The 14516-nt window shown below is 46.7% G+C and overlaps 1 protein-coding gene across 1 annotated transcript in view; it reads left to right on the top strand.

The window, feature by feature from the left end:
• The window catches only part of LOC138280199 (tol-Pal system protein TolA-like), a 689969-nt gene that overhangs the window by 439297 nt on the left and 236156 nt on the right, over positions 1-14516 (top strand). The window lies entirely within an intron of this gene.

Raw genomic sequence — 14516 nt, 5'->3', positions numbered from 1 at the left:
TTGCACGGGAAATGCTTCTCAACAGAGAGCATCTGCAACCCTTTTGATCTCTTGTGTGACACAGAGTGGAATGCTGTCATCAAGAAGGGACTTTCCCTCTGAGTCCCCCACCACCCCATTCCATCCTCCCTGGAGAGAGCAGGAGCACTAAACATCTGCCTCCATAAAGATTCCTGAGTGCACGCAGAAGAATGCCTACAATGTTGATGAGCAAGGCATACGTCATATAATTGGCTTCACCACAGTCTCTGCATATAAATCAACTGTTCTCCTTCATGACCTGATCTTGAGGGGTTTCAGAGCAAAGATTCTTTGGCATCAAAATCTGGATCATCTGGTTTTAGAAAAACTAACTGCTCTCTTGTTCTCTGTAAGGAAATGCCTCCTTGGCATGGTTGCCCCCTGACTTTTTGCCTTTGCTGATGCTATGTTTACAATTGAAAGTGTGCTGAGGCCTGCTAACCAGGCCCCAGCACCAGTGTTCTTTCCCTAACCTGTACTTTTGTATCCACAATTGGCATACCCTGTCATCCAGATAAGTCCCTTGTAACTGGTACTTCTAGTACCAAGGGCCCTGATGCCAAGGAAGGTCTCTAAGGGCTGCAGCATGTCTTATGCCACCCTGGAGACCTCTCACTCAGCACAGACACACTGCTTACCAGCTTGTGTGTGCTAGTGAGGACAAAACGAGTAAGTCGACATGGCACTCCCCTCAGGGTGCCATGCCAGCCTCTCACTGCCTATGCAGTATAGGTAAGACACCCCTCTAGCAGGCCTTACAGCCCTAAGGCAGGGTGCACTATACCATAGGTGAGGGTACCAGTGCATGAGCATGGTACCCCTACAGTGTCTAAACAAAACCTTAGACATTGTAAGTGCAGGGTAGCCATAAGAGTATATGGTCTGGGAGTCTGTCAAACACGAACTCCACAGCACCATAATGGCTACACTGAAAACTGGGAAGTTTGGTATCAAACTTCTCAGCACAATAAATGCACACTGATGCCAGTGTACATTTTATTGTAAAATACACCACAGAGGGCACCTTAGAGGTGCCCCCTGAAACTTAACCGACTATCTGTGTAGGCTGACTAGTTTTAGCAGCCTGCCACAAACCGAGACATGTTGCTGGCCCCATGGGGAGAGTGCCTTTGTCACTCTGAGGCCAGTAACAAAGCCTGCACTGGGTGGAGATGCTAACACCTCTCCCAGGCAGGAATTGTCACACCTGGCGGTGAGCCTCAAAGGCTCACCTCCTTTGTGCCAACCCAGCAGGACACTCCAGCTAGTGGAGTTGCCCGCCCCCTCCGGCCAGGCCCCACTTTTGGCGGCAAGGCCGGAGAAAATAATGAGAATAACAAGGAGGAGTCACTGGCCAGTCAGGACAGCCCCTAAGGTGTCCTGAGCTGAGGTGACTCTAACTTTTAGAAATCCTCCATCTTGCAGATGGAGGATTCCCCCAATAGGGTTAGGATTGTGACCCCCTCCCCTTGGGAGGAGGCACAAAGAGGGTGTACCCACCCTCAGGGCTAGTAGCCATTGGCTACTAACCCCCCAGACCTAAACACGCCCTTAAATTTAGTATTTAAGGGCTACCCTGAACCCTAGAAAATTAGATTCCTGCAACTACAAGAAGAAGGACTGCCTAGCTGAAAACCCCTGCAGCGGAAGACCAGAAGACGACAACTGCCTTGGCTCCAGAAACTCACCGGCCTGTCTCCTGCCTTCCAAAGATCCTGCTCCAGCGACGCCTTCCAAAGGGACCAGCGACCTCGACATCCTCTGAGGACTGCCCCTGCTTCGAAAAGACAAGAAACTCCCGAGGACAGCGGACCTGCTCCAAGAAAAGCTGCAACTTTGTTTCCAGCAGCTTTAAAGAACCCTGCAAGCTCCCCGCAAGAAGCGTGAGACTTGCAACACTGCACCCGGCGACCCCGACTCGGCTGGTGGCGATCCAACACCTCAGGAGGGACCCCAGGACTACTCTGATACTGTGAGTACCAAAACCTGTCCCCCCTGAGCCCCCACAGCGCCGCCTGCAGAGGGAATCCCGAGGCTTCCCCTGACCGCGACTCTTTGAACCTAAAGTCCCGACGCCTGGGAGAGACCCTGCACCCGCAGCCCCCAGGACCTGAAGGACCGGACTTTCACTGGAGAAGTGACCCCCAGGAGTCCCTCTCCCTTGCCCAAGTGGAGGTTTCCCCGAGGAATCCCCCCCTTGCCTGCCTGCAGCGCTGGAGAGATCCCGAGATCTCTCATAGACTAACATTGCGAACCCGACGCTTGTTTCTACACTGCACCCGGCCGCCCCCGCGCCGCTGAGGGTGAAATTTCTGTGTGGACTCGTGTCCCCCCCGGTGCCCTACAAAACCCCCCTGGTCTGCCCTCCGAAGACGCGGGTACTTACCTGCAAGCAGACCGGAACCGGGGCACCCCCTTCTCTCCATTCTAGCCTATGTGTTTTGGGCACCACTTTGAACTCTGCACCTGACCGGCCCGGAGCTGCTGGTGTGGTGACTTTGGGGTTGCTCTGAACCCCCAACGGTGGGCTACCTTGGACCAAGAACTGAACCCTGTAAGTGTCTTACTTACCTGGTAAAACTAATCAAAACTTACCTCCCCTAGGAACTGTGAAAATTGCACTAAGTGTCCACTTTTAAAACAGCTATATGTCAATAACTTGAAAAGTATACATGCAATTTTGATGATTTGAAGTTCCTAAAGTACTTACCTGCAATACCTTTCGAATGAGATATTATATGTAGAATTTGAACCTGTGGTTCTTAAAATAAACTAAGAAAAGATATTTTTCTATATAAAAACCTATTGGCTGGATTTGTCTCTGAGTGTGTGTACCTCATTTATTGTCTATGTGTATGTACAACAAATGCTTAACACTACTCCTTGGATAAGCCTACTGCTCGACCACACTACCACAAAATAGAGCATTAGTATTATCTATTTTTACCACTATTTTACCTCTAAGGGGAACCCTTGGACTCTGTGCATGCTATTCCTTACTTTGAAATAGCACATACAGAGCCAACTTCCTACATTGGTGGATCAGCGGTGGGGTACAAGACTTTGCATTTGCTGGACTACTCAGCCAATACCTGATCACACGACAAATTCCAAAATTGTCATTAGAAATTGATTTTTGCAATTTGAAAAGTTTTCTAAATTCTTAAAAGACCTGCTAGGGCCTTGTGTTAGATCCTGTTTAGCATTTCTTTTAGAGTTTAAAAGTTTGTAAAAGTTTGAACTAGATTCTAGAACCAGTTTTAGTTTCTTAAAAAGTATTCCAACTTTTAGAAGCATAATGTCTAGCACAGATGTGAATGTGGTGGAACTCGACACCACACCTTACCTCCATCTACAGATGAGAGAGCTAAGGTCACTCTGTAAACTAAAGAAAATAGCAATGGGCCCCAAACCTACCAAAGTACAGCTCCAGGAGCTTTTGGCAGAGTTTGAAAAGGCCAACCCCTCTGAGGATGGCAACTCAGAGGATGAAGATAGTGACTTGGAGGGAAATTCCCCCCCTCCAGTCCTACTTAGGGAGAGCAGGGCTTCTCAAGCCCTGACTCCACAAATAATAGTCAGAGATGCTGGTTCCCTCACAGGAGGGACCAACAACTCTGAAATCACTGAGGATAACTCCAGTGAAGAGGACATCCAGTTAGCCAGGATGACCAAAAGATTGGCTTTGGAAAGACAGATCCTAGCCATAGAGAGGGAAAGACAAGAGATGGGCCTAGGACCCATCAATGGTGGCAGCAACATAAATAGGGTCAGAGATTCTCCTGACATGTTGAAAATCCCCAAAGGGATTGTAACTAAATATGAAGATGGTGATGACATCACCAAATGGTTCACAGCTTTTGAGAGGGCTTGTGTAACCAGAAAAGTGAACAGATCTCACTGGGGTGCTCTCCTTTGGGAAATGTTCACAGGAAAGTGTAGGGATAGACTCCTCACACTCTCTGGACAAGATGCAGAATCTTATGACCTCATGAAGGGTACCCTGATTGAGGGCTTTGGATTCTCCACTGAGGAGTACAGGATTAGGTTCAGGGGGGCTCAAAAATCCTCGAGCCAGACCTGGGTTGACTTTGTTGACTACTCAGTGAAAACACTAGATGGTTGGATTCAAGGCAGTGGTGTAAGTAATTATGATGGGCTGTACAATTTATTTGTGAAAGAACACCTGTTAAGTAATTGTTTCAATGATAAACTGCATCAGCATCTGGTAGACCTAGGACCAATTTCTCCCCAAGAATTGGGAAAGAAGGCGGACCATTGGGTCAAGACAAGGGTGTCCAAGACTTCAACAGGGGGTGACCAAAAGAAAGGGGTCACAAAGACTCCCCAGCAGAAGGGTGATGAGACAACCAAAACTAAAAATAGTAAAGAGTCTTCTACAGGCCCCCAAAAACCTGCACAGGAGGGTGGGCCCAGAGCCTCTTCACAAAACAATGGGTACAAGGGTAAAAACTTTGATCCCAAAAAGGCCTGGTGTCATAGCTGTAAACAGCATGGACACCAAACTGGAGACAAGGCCTGTCCCAAGAAAGGTTCCACTCCAAACTCCCATCCAGGTAACACTGGTATGGCTAGTCTCCAAGTGGGATCAACAGTGTGCCCAGAGCAAATCAGGGTCCACACTGAAGCTACTCTAGTTTCTGAGGGTGGGGTGGATTTAGCCACACTAGCTGTCTGGCCGCCTAACATGCAAAAATACAGACAGCAACTCTTAATTAATGGGACTAGAATAGAGGGCCTGAGGGATACAGGTGCCAGTGTCACCATGGTGACAGAGAAACTGGTTTCCCCTGGCCAATACCTGACTGGAAAAACTTACACAGTCACCAACGCTGACAATCAGAGAAAAGTACATCCCATGGCAATGGTTACTTTAGAATGGGGAGGGGTCAATGGCCTGAAACAGGTGGTGGTCTCCTCAAATATCCCAGTGGACTGTCTGCTTGGAAATGACCTGGAGTCCTCAGCATGGGCTGAGGTAGAGCTAAAAACCCATGCAGCCATGCTGGGTATCCCTGAACTGGTGTGTGTGAAAACAAGAGCACAATGCAAGGCACAGTGTGAAAAAGTAGAGCTGGAGTCTGGAAAAATGGCCCAGCCTACCAAGAGAACAGGAAAGTCAGTTGGGAAACCAACTGCAACACAGCAAAAGAAAGGGAACCTCTCTTCTCAGGAAGAAGTTCTGCCCTCTGAGGGAACTGAGCCTTTGGAACTTGAACCTTATCAGGTTGAGCTCTTAGGCCCAGGGGGACCCTCAAGGGAAGAGCTGTGTAAGGGACAAGAAACCTGTCCCTCTCTTGAAGGCCTTAGGCAGCAAGCTGCTGAAGAGTCCAAAGGCAAGAAAAATGGAACACATAGGGTCTATTGGGAAGATGGGCTCCTGTACACTGAGGCCAGAGACCCCAAACCTGGTGCCACTAGGAGAGTGGTAGTGCCTCAGCTGTTCAGAGAGTTCATCCTAACATTGGCCCATGACATTCCCCTTGCTGGACATTTGGGACAAACCAAGACGTGGGAGAGGTTAGTCAACCACTTCTACTGGCCCAATATGTCCAACATGGTTAAGGAGTTTTGCCTCTCCTGCCCCACCTGTCAAGCCAGTGGTAAGACAGGTGGGCACCCAAAGGCCCCCCTCATTCCACTTCCAGTGGTGGGGGTGCCCTTTGAAAGAGTGGGTGTGGACATAGTTGGTCCACTGGAACCTCCCACAGCCTCAGGAAATATGTATATCCTGGTAGTAGTGGATCATGCTACCAGGTATCCTGAAGCTATTCCCCTTAGGTCGACTACTGCCCCTGCAGTAGCCAAGGCCCTCATTGGTATCTTTACCAGAGTGGGTTTCCCTAAGGAGGTGGTGTCTGACAGAGGTACCAACTTCATGTCAGCATACCTAAAGCACATGTGGAATGAGTGTGGAGTGACTTATAAATTCACTACACCTTACCATCCACAAACTAATGGCTTAGTTGAGAGATTCAACAAGACATTAAAAGGCATGATCATGGGGCTCCCAGAAAAACTCAAAAGGAGATGGGATGTCCTCCTGCCATGTCTGCTTTTCGCTTACAGGGAGGTACCACAGAAGGGAGTAGGGTTCTCACCCTTTGAACTTCTGTTTGGTCATCCTGTAAGGGGACCACTTGCCCTTGTTAAAGAAGGCTGGGAGAGACCTCTCCATGAGCCTAAACAGGACATAGTGGACTATGTACTTGGCCTTCGCTCTAGAATGGCAGAGTACATGGAAAAGGCAACCAAAAACCTTGAGGCCAGCCAACAGCTCCAGAAGTTTTGGTATGACCAAAAGGCTGCACTGGTTGAGTTCCAACCAGGGCAGAAAGTCTGGGTTCTGGAGCCTGTGGCTCCCAGGGCACTCCAGGACAAATGGAGTGGCCCTTACCCAGTACTAGAGAGGAAGAGTCAGGTCACCTACTTGGTGGACCTGGGCACAAGCAGGAGCCCCAAAAGGGTGATCCATGTAAACCGCCTTAAGCTCTTCCACGACAGGGCTGATGTCAATCTGTTGATGGTAACAGATGAGGATCAGGAGGCAGAGAGTGAACCTCTCCCTGATCTTCTGTCATCAGACCCAAAAGATGGTACAGTAGATGGAGTGATCTACTCAGACACCCTCTCTGGCCAACAGCAAGCTGATTGTAGGAGAGTCCTACAACAGTTTCCTGAACTCTTCTCCTTAACCCCTGGTCAGACACACCTGTGTACCCATGATGTGGACACAGGAGACAGCATGCCTGTCAAGAACAAAATCTTTAGACAGTCTGACCATGTTAAGGAAAGCATCAAGGTGGAAGTCCACAAGATGCTGGAATTGGGAGTCATTGAGCGCTCTGACAGCCCCTGGGCTAGCCCAGTGGTCTTAGTCCCCAAACCTCACACCACAGATGGAAAGAAAGAGATGAGGTTTTGTGTGGACTACAGAGGGCTCAATTCTGTCACCAAGACAGATGCTCATCCAATTCCAAGAGCTGATGAGCTCATTGATAAATTAGGTGCTGCCAAATTCCTAAGTACCTTTGACTTGACAGCAGGGTACTGGCAAATAAAAATGGCACCTGGAGCAAAAGAAAAGACAGCATTCTCCACACCTGATGGGCATTATCAGTTTACTGTTATGCCCTTTGGTTTAAAGAATGCCCCTGCCACCTTCCAAAGGTTGGTGAATCAAGTCCTTGCTGGCTTGGAGTCCTTTAGCACAGCTTATCTTGATGATATTGCTGTCTTTAGCTCCACCTGGCAGGATCACCTGGTCCACCTGAGGAAGGTTTTGAAGGCTCTGCAATCTGCAGGCCTCTCTATCAAGGCATCCAAATGCCAGATAGGGCAGGGAACTGTGGTTTACTTGGGACACCTTGTAGGTGGAGGCCAAGTTCAGCCACTCCAACCCAAGATCCAGACTATTCTGGACTGGGTAGCTCCAAAAACCCAGACTCAAGTCAGGGCATTCCTTGGCTTGACTGGGTACTACAGGAGGTTTGTGAAGGGATATGGATCCATTGTGACAGCCCTCACTGAGCTCACCTCCAAGAAAATGCCCAAGAAAGTGAACTGGACTGTGGACTGCCAACAGGCCTTTGACACCCTGAAACAGGCAATGTGCTCAGCACCAGTTCTCAAAGCTCCAGATTATTCTAAGCAGTTCATTGTGCAGACTGATGCCTCTGAACATGGGATAGGGGCAGTTTTGTCCCAAACAAATGATGATGGCCTTGACCAGCCTGTTGCTTTCATTAGCAGGAGGTTACTCCCCAGGGAGCAGCGTTGGAGTGCCATTGAGAGGGAGGCCTTTGCTGTGGTCTGGTCCCTGAAGAAGCTGAGACCATACCTCTTTGGGACTCACTTCCTAGTTCAAACTGACCACAGACCTCTCAAATGGCTGATGCAAATGAAAGGTGAAAATCCTAAACTGTTGAGGTGGTCCATCTCCCTACAGGGAATGGACTTTATAGTGGAACACAGACCTGGGACTGCCCATGCCAATGCAGATGGCCTTTCCAGGTTCTTCCACTTAGAAAATGAAGACTCTCTTGGGAAAGGTTAGTCTCATCCTCTTTCGTTTGGGGGGGGGTTGTGTAAGGAAATGCCTCCTTGGCATGGTTGCCCCCTGACTTTTTGCCTTTGCTGATGCTATGTTTACAATTGAAAGTGTGCTGAGGCCTGCTAACCAGGCCCCAGCACCAGTGTTCTTTCCCTAACCTGTACTTTTGTATCCACAATTGGCAGACCCTGGCATCCAGATAAGTCCCTTGTAACTGGTACTTCTAGTACCAAGGGCCCTGATGCCAAGGAAGGTCTCTAAGGGCTGCAGCATGTCTTATGCCACCCTGGAGACCTCTCACTCAGCACAGACACACTGCTTACCAGCTTGTGTGTGCTAGTGAGGACAAAACGAGTAAGTCGACATGGCACTCCCCTCAGGGTGCCATGCCAGCCTCTCACTGCCTATGCAGTATAGGTAAGACACCCCTCTAGCAGGCCTTACAGCCCTAAGGCAGGGTGCACTATACCATAGGTGAGGGTACCAGTGCATGAGCATGGTACCCCTACAGTGTCTAAACAAAACCTTAGACATTGTAAGTGCAGGGTAGCCATAAGAGTATATGGTCTGGGAGTCTGTCAAACACGAACTCCACAGCACCATAATGGCTACACTGAAAACTGGGAAGTTTGGTATCAAACTTCTCAGCACAATAAATGCACACTGATGCCAGTGTACATTTTATTGTAAAATACACCACAGAGGGCACCTTAGAGGTGCCCCCTGAAACTTAACCGACTATCTGTGTAGGCTGACTAGTTTTAGCAGCCTGCCACAAACCGAGACATGTTGCTGGCCCCATGGGGAGAGTGCCTTTGTCACTCTGAGGCCAGTAACAAAGCCTGCACTGGGTGGAGATGCTAACACCTCTCCCAGGCAGGAATTGTCACACCTGGCGGTGAGCCTCAAAGGCTCACCTCCTTTGTGCCAACCCAGCAGGACACTCCAGCTAGTGGAGTTGCCCGCCCCCTCCGGCCAGGCCCCACTTTTGGCGGCAAGGCCGGAGAAAATAATGAGAATAACAAGGAGGAGTCACTGGCCAGTCAGGACAGCCCCTAAGGTGTCCTGAGCTGAGGTGACTCTAACTTTTAGAAATCCTCCATCTTGCAGATGGAGGATTCCCCCAATAGGGTTAGGATTGTGACCCCCTCCCCTTGGGAGGAGGCACAAAGAGGGTGTACCCACCCTCAGGGCTAGTAGCCATTGGCTACTAACCCCCCAGACCTAAACACGCCCTTAAATTTAGTATTTAAGGGCTACCCTGAACCCTAGAAAATTAGATTCCTGCAACTACAAGAAGAAGGACTGCCTAGCTGAAAACCCCTGCAGCGGAAGACCAGAAGACGACAACTGCCTTGGCTCCAGAAACTCACCGGCCTGTCTCCTGCCTTCCAAAGATCCTGCTCCAGCGACGCCTTCCAAAGGGACCAGCGACCTCGACATCCTCTGAGGACTGCCCCTGCTTCGAAAAGACAAGAAACTCCCGAGGACAGCGGACCTGCTCCAAGAAAAGCTGCAACTTTGTTTCCAGCAGCTTTAAAGAACCCTGCAAGCTCCCCGCAAGAAGCGTGAGACTTGCAACACTGCACCCGGCGACCCCGACTCGGCTGGTGGCGATCCAACACCTCAGGAGGGACCCCAGGACTACTCTGATACTGTGAGTACCAAAACCTGTCCCCCCTGAGCCCCCACAGCGCCGCCTGCAGAGGGAATCCCGAGGCTTCCCCTGACCGCGACTCTTTGAACCTAAAGTCCCGACGCCTGGGAGAGACCCTGCACCCGCAGCCCCCAGGACCTGAAGGACCGGACTTTCACTGGAGAAGTGACCCCCAGGAGTCCCTCTCCCTTGCCCAAGTGGAGGTTTCCCCGAGGAATCCCCCCCTTGCCTGCCTGCAGCGCTGGAGAGATCCCGAGATCTCTCATAGACTAACATTGCGAACCCGACGCTTGTTTCTACACTGCACCCGGCCGCCCCCGCGCCGCTGAGGGTGAAATTTCTGTGTGGACTCGTGTCCCCCCCGGTGCCCTACAAAACCCCCCTGGTCTGCCCTCCGAAGACGCGGGTACTTACCTGCAAGCAGACCGGAACCGGGGCACCCCCTTCTCTCCATTCTAGCCTATGTGTTTTGGGCACCACTTTGAACTCTGCACCTGACCGGCCCGGAGCTGCTGGTGTGGTGACTTTGGGGTTGCTCTGAACCCCCAACGGTGGGCTACCTTGGACCAAGAACTGAACCCTGTAAGTGTCTTACTTACCTGGTAAAACTAATCAAAACTTACCTCCCCTAGGAACTGTGAAAATTGCACTAAGTGTCCACTTTTAAAACAGCTATATGTCAATAACTTGAAAAGTATACATGCAATTTTGATGATTTGAAGTTCCTAAAGTACTTACCTGCAATACCTTTCGAATGAGATATTATATGTAGAATTTGAACCTGTGGTTCTTAAAATAAACTAAGAAAATATATTTTTCTATATAAAAACCTATTGGCTGGATTTGTCTCTGAGTGTGTGTACCTCATTTATTGTCTATGTGTATGTACAACAAATGCTTAACACTACTCCTTGGATAAGCCTACTGCTCGACCACACTACCACAAAATAGAGCATTAGTATTATCTATTTTTACCACTATTTTACCTCTAAGGGGAACCCTTGGACTCTGTGCATGCTATTCCTTACTTTGAAATAGCACATACAGAGCCAACTTCCTACATTCTCCTTGAATGATTCTCAAAGAGTATATTTAAATTTTGCTCTACTGTAGATTTATATTTGTTTCCTCCTTACCCGATCAGGTGTAAATTATAAAGGCATTCCCTCATGAAATGTCTTTTTGGCATAAAGAGTTTGTGCTGGACACCATCTTACATAATAATAGTAAGTGTGTTACCAGGCTAGCTGGTGAACATAAATTGGCCTTCCTGTGGGTTGACGTGTCAGTAAACCAACCTGCTCCTCCCTTTTAAGAATTGATCATTGACTACTTTGCCTTGACTCTTCTCCACAAAGTCTCATGAGTATTGTCACTCATCACTTGAAAGGAAGAGACTGTTTATCCAATTATTACTTTTAAGATCTAGGTTTCTTTAAGCACAATTTGTTTTGCTATTCAACATGGTCTTAGTTAGCCCCTGGCTCGACTGCACTACCTGCGGCTTGGAATAAAAGTCCCAGCCTCACAGCCTCTTTAAGGTGGATCTCCCTTTAAGAAACCAGCATTGAATGATCCAAGTCCAATATCTGCTGCTGTTCTTCACTCCTCTTTTTTGTGAGAATGCAGAAGGATTTCTTGTGTGAATGGATAGTGACTTAGCCTCAGCCTTTTCAAATACAAGCAAGTTTGTACTTCCAATTTGTATGGGATGCAAGTTGGAGCTTCTCCATGGAGTGCATCTATAGTTGAGGAAAGAAGCTCCTGATGTCTGCAGATTACACGCTGCTTTCATCTTCTGGTGAGGTTGACTATCTACAAGTAAGGAAAACCTCACTATCTGCAAGTAAAGAACGCTTCCCTTGTTCAATTTGACAGCTGGAATGCTGAATGCAGGAATGATGTTGAGCAAACGTAGAAGTTCTTCTGTTTTTACTATAGCGGACGTCAAATGGAGAAGAATTGTTTGGTTCATGGTTAGACAGACTTTGAAGGATTATGAGGCAGAAAGATGAGGGGTAGGGGTTGTCGAATTTACTGCAATCTTTTTAGGGATGTCTTAAACTCTATTAGGTATTTTAATTTTTCCAGCACCCATGATATGGGGTGGTCTTCATATATGTAGCTTTTTCATACCTCAAGAAATTGCTTCATGTTTTAGAGACCATGGGCACACACTATTTACAACGTTCTATCTGGAGATTAATACTGAACTGAAAGTTCTAACTACCACAGCTACCGTATGCAATGTCGTTTTCTTACTTTTCAGACTGTTATGGTCTGTACCACATGGATTAGGACTGCCTTGATTTTTAACCCAACTCTCTACTGATTTTATACAGATGTCGTTTTACAATCTTTATTAAAAGCACAGAGTTCATGTGTTGAACAGGGGGGCTCTGGCTATCTAAGCAGTGTGTAGCAGTATAAGATATAGAATCTTCCTTCATGTAAATTGTACTGTTTATTTAGTTGTTATTGTGCTTTAGTAGTATCCTGATGCACCTGTGTTATGGGAGGCTAATGATTTTATAGGCTGAGTTCTGTCCGGGACACCAAGAGCTCCATCCTGGATGGGGATCCTACCCAAGATTACTATGTGTGGTAGAGACAGTATGGTTGTGTCCATTGCGTGGCTCAGCTGCCTTTACAGGATTTCTGGTGAGCATGCATTTCTTACACATTTCAGTAAGCTCTTGCAAGCATCTCTTCCAAACTTTATCCTTTTAGCAGAAAAAGAAAGATGTACAGTTGTTTTGCCTCTGGCATCAGTTGTTTTGAGTCCACATATTCTCGCAGTTATTGTAATCAGTGGTGCTAAAATCAATCTATGTTGCTTCTGACTCTATTTCTGAGGCTTCCTCTTTCCTGAGACACATTGTCCATTTCTAGGCCTAACCTTTTCAGCACTTAATGAAGGGGTTGGAAATGTTCCATATAAGTAAATACTCTCACTCGATCAGTCCTTTAGCTGTTCACTTGAAAACATTTCCGAATTCATGGGGTCTTTTCTTCAAGGAAACAAATGCACTGCTTTTTCTCTCCGCCATCCGTGAATCATAGCACATAGATTTACTGTACCTTTATTACTGAAGATATGTCTTCAGCACTTCCATGTGTGGTTTCTTTCATGGCATAACTGTTTGTATACATTATACATCAAAAAGAGTGTACATCAAAAAGTGTACAACTGTGTAAAAAAACAAACTAAATAAAATGCCCATTGATATTTAAGTGAGTGTATGTTGCAAAATGTAACTTGCAGTTACTTAAAGCTATCTCTTTATCGGGCTGCTATGGTGCATTAACTTAAGAGATTGAAAATAAGCACTGTGCTTGATTAACAGTGATGCAAATTATTGGGCTTGGAGGGACTGGTCACTCCGTACTACTGAGGTGCTCAGATTAAGTTGTCAGACCTTCTATAACCTGCTGTCATCTTTGCTTTGTTTGCTTGCATCCTGATCATTTGTTTCTCACTGCGTCATTCAGGAATTGTTAAGAGCAAGGCACAGGTAAAGAATCCCTCCTTCTGAGGAACGACTACAACGAACTGCCCGATGATTACATTTTTGTATCCACATGTGTAGTAAACTGCAGGAATTCTGGTCCACATTGGTTATTGGCTTTATTACAAAAGAGGAGCATTTTTTTCTTCAGTCTTTAAAGCAAGGCAACGATGATCCCCTGCCAGTAATTTTTCAGCTCTATGCAGGATAGCAGGATTCCTTGATCTCATTGACTCCTGCCTTCATCAGCCTCAAACAACGATCTCCATGGCACTAGACAGGTTTCTGGAAAACAAGGTCATGATACTTAAGAGGAATCTGAAGATTCATTGGTGTTTTATTTCTAAAATGTAGATAATGTTCTGTATCTAACAGATACAGAATCGTAAATTTACAAAAGTGCTTGGACAGTCACTTGAAAACGTAGTACTGAATATACAACTGTAAGCTGTAGAACATGTGCCATTTGTCTTTAATAGGAAGAAAACCCTTGATTTCTTTTTTGCGTGTTCTGGTAGACAATATCATAGTGATGTAATAAGTAAAGATTTCTCCCCTCTTTAAGGATCGCCTTCCTTTAAATATTGTGCATTTCTGTGCTAGGTAACCTTGACTGGAAACTATTTAAAGTAGCACAAGTGATATCAGTCTCCTTATGCACATAGGCATCCCACTGCAAGCATTTAAAGTGTTCAAGTGGTAGTGCGCCATCCTGCATGCAAATGCGCTTTAGATAATCTTGCAGCTACGTATTTTAATTAAGTTTCCAATTATGTGGCTTTTGAGTTCACAAATTTGTTCACTAAGGGGCTGATTCAAATTTATATCAAGGGCTTACTTAATATTGTACAAAAATACTAAGAGGCCTCCCATATAAAACAGGGTTTGAATTTGAAAATGTTTCCTTGGTGAATTAAAAAGCATCCTCACCTCATGCAATTGCGTATCCTACACTGTGTTTATAGCATTACTGTGTGTAGATACAATTTTTTCTACATAATTGCCCATTGGCAGAGACCTTTCAATTGTGCTAACTTTATTTGTTCACAACTTTTTCACACCCTAATTTTTTTCACTGTTGACAGTGGCTGAGGACAACCATTAAATAAATGCAAAATGTTCATTCTGACACTGGATAATTTATCCGTACTATTTATTTGCAGATTCTCTTCAACCACTCCTGCATCAGATGGACTAGAGTCATCCAAACTAGGTGTCTTATTTTCCGGCGACTTCAGATACTCAGTCCTTTTTT

The sequence above is a fragment of the Pleurodeles waltl genome, chromosome 2_2 (assembly GCF_031143425.1).
Source record: "Pleurodeles waltl isolate 20211129_DDA chromosome 2_2, aPleWal1.hap1.20221129, whole genome shotgun sequence".
In the NCBI taxonomy this organism is placed as follows: domain Eukaryota; kingdom Metazoa; phylum Chordata; class Amphibia; order Caudata; family Salamandridae; genus Pleurodeles; species Pleurodeles waltl.
The sequence above is the reverse complement of the archived record's forward strand: the minus strand, read 5'-3'. Positions and strand labels throughout refer to the sequence as shown.